The sequence below is a fragment of the Cupressus sempervirens genome, chromosome 7 (genome assembly GCF_028749045.1).
Source record: "Cupressus sempervirens isolate cs-2001-9-10 chromosome 7, ASM2874904v1, whole genome shotgun sequence".
NCBI classification, from domain to species: Eukaryota; Viridiplantae; Streptophyta; class Pinopsida; order Cupressales; family Cupressaceae; genus Cupressus; species Cupressus sempervirens.
Window position 1 is genome coordinate 754,264,337 of NC_143124.1, and position 7,117 is coordinate 754,271,453.

The window sequence follows — 7,117 nt, forward strand, 5'->3', positions numbered from 1 at the left end:
TACATTGAATAATTAGGAGAATTTTTGCTAAATAATTCTAGATGCGTATATTGATGAATTTAAGAGGAAAATGAAGAACATGATGAGAATCCCTAAGTTGGTCATTGATCATTATTATTATCACATATGCTTCATGGTTGATATTGACTATACCTATGCCCAATATGTTATACCAAGGGTTGCATGGTTAAGACCAATGCATTATGAAGTAAATGTTGATGACATATGTGTAGTAGTAACAACATTATTGTCATAAGAAATTGATAAGAATTCAACTATTCCACACATATGACATTGCAAAGATTAAGATGTTGATGTAGACAAAGGTTCCAAAGATGGAAATAAAAAGAAAGAAAATGATATAAGTTTTAGAAGGAAAACTTGGAGAGGCACCTTTTCAAATCACATAAGGAAAAGAGGAAGACTAGAGTGATGATGAAGAAGAATAATTTAAGGGTAAGGAATTAGTTGTTGTTGAGCCTCGGACACCAAAAGACAAAAATATAGTAATTGTTGAACCTAAGTTCAAGAGGAGTTTGAAGAAAGTGCTCACACCACCCTTCTCTATGAAGATAGGGATCAAAGGCAATATAGGGATCATAGGCAATATCTCTTGTTGTTGTTGAGCCCAAGAAAGGAACTGTGAAGATTACCAAGCCAATAAAGGGAACATCACCGAAGAAGAAATCAAAGGCCAAGGAGACTAAGAAAGGTTAGAAGAAGAGGCTAAGGATAAAACTCATTGTTTAGAGGATCTGTATAATGATCTATATAATGATGCAAGACAATTAGTCAAGACTATGGAGAAGATGGCTCAAGGGAAGGAAAAATAGTAAAAGTCAGTCACTAATGAGGATGAAATCCCTGACAACACATTGCGCAATGTGACTCTAGTGTCAACTAATACAAAGTAAATAGTGTCTACTAAGAATGAGAAAGGGGAGCAAGCTCCTAAATTCATCAAAGATTTTTTATTTGATACATCCATCTTGTTCAAATCAAGGAATATCCTAAGATTGGTGAGAAAGGAACAAAGCAACATGTAACTATATCAATTACTGAAACAACTATTATTACTGTTAACTTCAATGAATAATTAGAACATATGAAAAAAAAGACTTTAGTCATAGCTACCAAGGAACATAGTGAATGGGCAATTGAAGATAAGAAAAGTGAAGATCCTACAAAGGCAAATCAGATAGCAGAGGGTCAGATTGATGGGATGAACACACAAGTAGATAATTCTACTATTGGTGAGATAGGGCTCTTTTATAGAGGGAAATAAAAAGACAGAGAAACCAAGTGATGTAGTGACTGAGGTATAGGGTTAGCAGCAAAAGAAAATAGAGACAAGACAGAGTGTTGATGTTCATCACACTCACTTTAGCTAGTATTGTCAAGTAGTAGTACACCAAGGAAAAAATTGCTGAAGAAGAAAGAAAGGTCACCTATCAAGCCTGTAACATTAGATGAGGTTATAGTGCTTTTGAAATATGACATTGATAACATAACATATATGCAGATGCAAATATTGCAAGACCTTTTGGCCAAAATGTTGAGAAAGGAAGAGCTAAGAAGAGAACATCAACAAAAACACTTCAAGAAATAAAAGATATTTTTTTTGATGCATGTGATATTAAGGATGTTGATGAGAAAATTCCTATCATAGACCAATTAGTTCATATTGTTGAGAAGATCAGTAGTGAGGATATATATGCAAATGAGAAATTATTGCACTAGTATAAGAAAATGTTTGAGAAGCAAGTTTTAGAGAATGTATTAACCGGAATAGCTATAAGGAAAGTTGAACTTTCTAACCTTGTAACTAATATAGGAGTAGTGAAGAATATTCAAATATTGTTGTAGACATTATTTGATGTCTCAAGTCTCACACAACATATTCAGGATTGGATTGATAAAGTGTAGTTAGATCTAAAGACTACGAGACATTCTTTTAGCATGGACGCAAGTTCAAGCTCTATCCATTTTAACAGACTGATTTTTTCTCAGGGGGGATTGATTGAACTACAAGCCACAGATGGCAGAATGAGAGCTAAATTGATTTCCATTTGGTCAATATTGATACCTCATTTGAAGACAATGCAGCTCGAGAGTTACCATTTGCAAAGGACATAAGAAACTGAGATCCTCATATCACTATTGCACAAAGCCTAGTTGACCTAGCTGCTCAACTAGAGATTAAAGTTTCAGTTTTGGAAAATGTTAGACCAAGTTGGGATAATGCACTTGCCATGTTATACAGATTCACAAACCATTTTTGGATAAATATGGTTTGACCCCTTCACCCTAACAACCATAAGTGACAAAAACAAGGGGGAATGTATTTATGTATATGGGGAAAACATGTTATAACTTAAAGGATAATGTATGAAGATGAATATTAAAGGTATGACTCCTTGAAAATTTTGTATTGGATACTCATTTTTGAAGACATGTATATATGTTGAACATATTAAATTTTTTATGAAGACCAAGTCATAGTCTAAGGAGGAGTAGTGTTTTCAGTTTGGATGTAATGTAATGTAATGACAAAGTGTTTTTTCCATTAATTTCAAAGGGAGAGATTGTTGATCCCTACAACTTGTTGTCTATTAATGTCAAACACTTAGTCATTTACATCAGCAACACAATTGGGAGAAAGTTGTGTGTTTTAATGCTTATAATGGTAGTTTGTGCTGTGGTTCATCCCTATGGCTTAAGCCCAAGTTTCTAGGAACATTCTTGTCCAAATGCCTTATCCATTGTCAAGTCCGTGGTAGAGAAGACTGTTGAGAAAGAGGCTCGCATGGCTACTTCTTTACTTCGTCTTCATTTCCATGAATGTTTTGTTCAGGTACAAATATATGTCACAATTTTATATTTATTATTTTTTATGACTTTTGAATTTGATTGTGTACTGTATTTTCCATCAATATTTTAGACCACCCATGGATAAAGAATTGCAATCAGAATCATTGATTTATATAGAAATATCATTGGATTGCTAAGGGTTTGGAATTTTAGATATTATAAATTGTTTGTTTTTGATAAAGATAGAAAAAGAGAATTGAAAGAATCTATCTTTTTTTCAATGAAACTCAAGAAATAGAATCAGAAATATTTAACATTAACAGAATAAGTACGATGCAGCAGTTGGAGCCACTGACAGCCTACCATTCCAAATTGGATGTTACTTTGAACTTTTAACAAACAACATAAATGTAAGATTGTTTTTTTAGATGTCCCCAAAAATATGCTTGAGCTCTTTTTACAAATAGTGCCAATTGAGTGTTGTGGTTCAAAATTCAGATATACCTTCTCAATATTATGTTTGTGCATGACAGGGTTGTGATGGTTCAGTGTTGTTAGGTAACACTCCAACATTCAAGGGAGAAAAGACAGCAGTGCCCAATAACAATTCCATCAGAGGGTTTGATGTGGTGGATCAAATTAAATCAGAGTTGGTAATAGAGTGCCCAGGGTTGTGTCTTGTGCTTAATCTTGTCCTCGCATCCAGTGCAGCAAGGGACTCTGTTCTTCTGGTTATCCACTTTCTCTTACATTGTCAAATACTTCCATTGATTGCATTACTGCTGCATGTCACTGAATTTAATAGTTCACTTGATTCAATGGCTCTATTATACTAATGTGCATTTCTTTGTTGGGTTGTTTGTCAATGGTGGAGAGAGCAGAGTGGAGGGCCAGAGTGGAGTGTAGTGTTAGGAAGAAGGGATTCAAGAAGTGCATGTTTGGGTGCAGCCAATCAAAATATTCCTGCTCCAAACTGAACTCTACAGACCCTTATTACCAAATTTAAAGTCAAAGGTCTGAACCAACTAGATTTGGTTGCACTTTCAGGTACTAAATTATGGACTATGAATTGATCTTTAAATTTTGATTAATGAATCAATAAGGGTATAAATGGAATATCTTATTTCTATTTAAATTTAATGATAGTATTTAAACAAGATTTAATGACAAGAACATTATCTATAAATTTCAGATTCGTAGAATTCATTTCTAATATCAAATTTTGTTTTTGGAGTTGATTGTGTATGGTTTTTAGCATCAACGTTTTGGATCACATTCTATGATCCATCATTAGGTCACACTCCATAACAAGTGATGATGGATCATGAAACCTAATGATGGATTGCCAAGTGTAATCTAGAATGTTGATGCTCAAACTTGATGATGGATCATAGACCCTACTGGTAGATCACTAAGTGTGATCCAGAATGTTGATGCTCAAAAACACACACAATAAAATTCAAAAACCAAATGTTATATAAGAACAACATCACCATAACTTAATCATCATTACATGAAAATACCAACACTGAATGTTACTCATTAGTGGAAAAAGATGAGTAAAAAAATTTTAAGTCAAAAAGGATTACAACAAGGAGAGCTAAGTCAGAAAGGATTACAACAAGGAGAGCTCAACAAGGGGCTCTATCTTGACAAACAAGTTCATCAAATTCTTGCACCATCTCAAAGGGAAGTTGCCCCCTATCCATAATATTCTAGCCCGAAGCATAATGAGAAGCCCATTTGGCTAAACAATCAACAGCTTTGTTCCATTCATGAGGAATGTAATTAAACCTAATGAACTCAAGAGAGGTATAAAAGAGAATAATATGATTAACAACAATGGCCAGCTACCAACTAACATCCTCAAGCTCTTTTGAGGAATGCATGTTCTCTACCATTGAGCCAAACTCATAGAAAATCTTATGCTATCCCTGCAAACAACACTATTATACAACATATAAAACAGCTTGAGCCTCCATGAGATTGTTAGTGTAATCACCCTTATGCACTAAGAAAAAAATTTAACGTCCCTAGAACTACACCAAGTTGCTCTCCCAATACTAGCAGGGCCTGGATTCCCCCAAGAAGAATTATCAATGTTAATTTTTATAACTCCATGGGGAGGAGGAGTCTAATGCCCACCTTGATTCACCCTAGATTTCCTTTGCTGCCAAGGCTACCTAGTCACTCTTTGTTACCTTTGTGCTACAACTCCATCCAGAAGATGAAAATTGAGGTGATTGTGTATAGAAAGATCAACCAAATCCATACCCTCATCTAGAAAACACTTCACTTTAATAATTTCCTGAAGAGAATGTGAGATCTTCCACCAAAGATGCATGACACCAAGCCAAACATCTTGGAAGATTCGACGATTCTTGTCTAGCTAGATATGCCAAAGAATGAACAATGGGTCAACAATCCAAGTAGCATGGAGAGGAGAAGACTTGGAGGGAGCACCAACTAAGCAGGCCTAGAACTCAGGCAAAGAGGAAGCATTCCTACAAGAGCAACCCCAAGCACTCCACCAAAGATTCCACAGTTGAGTAGAAAAGGAGCAATGGAAGAACATATGGGAGACATAATCCTCTTTATTACCACAAAAAACACAATAGGAGGGGTCATGAAATCCATGTTTACAAAATTATCCCACACAAGATAGTGGTTGTGAGCCAGTAGCCACATGAAAAAATTGTACTTGGACCAAGAAACTTTATTCCAAACTTGCTTCCGCCAAAGGACCTCAGCATCCCCAAATAACTGATTAGTTATCTCTTGGTACCTACCAAAGACATGATATTTACAAAACAAGGTACCTTCCCAAGCCAAAACATCGAGACCTAGCAAAGGGGAACACTCCCTAGAGGCTAGAATCTAAGAAAGCTCCAGACGATCCATGCTCCTACCTACAAGAGGCCAATTAGAAGAGTGCTTCCATCTATAACCAACAACAGGTCCCAATTGATAAGGAGTCTTGTAATGAGCCACCTTATCCCATCTAGCAACATGAAAAGAATCACAAAGAGTCTGAAGATGAGGGTACATGGATAATATGGATGGGAATCCATCCTAAGCATCACACCAAAACAAAGCCTTAGAGCCTCCATTACATATCCAAAAAAGATCTCTCTTGATTAACACAACACCAGTCTTAGGAGCGTGCTAGACCATTAAGCCACAACTTTCAAGAGGAAGTGCAGAAACAGAGCAAGGATCAGCACCACGAAAATATATATGGGTGATAATACGAGCCCAAAGCTGATGTTGTCCAAAGAACCATTGCCAATAAAGATTAGCAACCAATGCTTGACTACTCAAGAGAGCTGATCAAAGACCAAGATCACCCTCCTTTTTAGGTGTATAGTCTCCTAACTAATTAAACTCCATTTAGTGCTACACAAATTACTACTCCAAAGGAATTCTCAAGAAAGAGCATCAAACTCCTTCAGAAAGTAAATAGGAGTAGCCTGAACCATGCTTCTATAAGTAGAAAGAGTATGTAACTCACTAGATTCTCATGCCTTTTATATATTTTCTAGACAATCCTTATTTAATTAACCTTTACGTATCTCCATTGAATCTGAAATCAATCAAGAGATGTTTAACAATATGTCTGATACATTCTTGAGCTAGTGGGCACACCATTGGTCACTCTAGATGCACAAGCTTAAGGCAAAGGCTTTATGGGAAACCAAATTTGATAATGGAGTAAAATTATTCAACAGATTTGAAATCACAATGCCCAAGATTTGGAGGAGACAATATCTTGTCAACCTTAGATGTTGGTAGCCCTACTAAATTTGACAATCACTACTTCCAAAACTTGGAAAACTTCAAGGGGCTATTGATCTCTAATGAGGAGCTCTATGCAAATCAATTGGACTCTCCAAATTATCTAACTAGAGCAGTTGTGAGCGCATATACTAAGAATGAGAAGATGTTCTTTGAGAAATTTGCAAAATCTATGGTGAAGATGGGCAACATCAAGCCCTTAGTTGGATATAGAGGAGAGGTTAGAAAGAAATGTGGTCACATGAACTAAAACTAAGGCTGGGCAGACAAATAGAGTCAAAGTTATTTGGTCAATATAGTTATTTGGTTAATATCACCTCCTTGGATGTTTTGAAGAATCCATATTTTCTAATATGACAATTGCTTGTTTATTAATTCACTATGTACTCTATTTTATTATTCTTCTGATTTTTTTAGTTTTATAAAATGTTGTTATTCAAAGTTTACTTTGAAATGTTCAGTGATTTCATTTGAAATAAATTCAATAAATTCTTGTTTATAATTATTTTAT

The 7,117-nt window shown here is 35.3% G+C and overlaps 1 pseudogene; it reads left to right on the forward strand.

The window, feature by feature from the left end:
* The first annotated feature begins 2,683 nt into the window (after positions 1 to 2,683).
* On the forward strand, positions 2,684 to 6,856 carry LOC149549464 (peroxidase 49-like; annotated as a pseudogene).
* Positions 6,857 to 7,117: the final 261 nt, after the last annotated feature.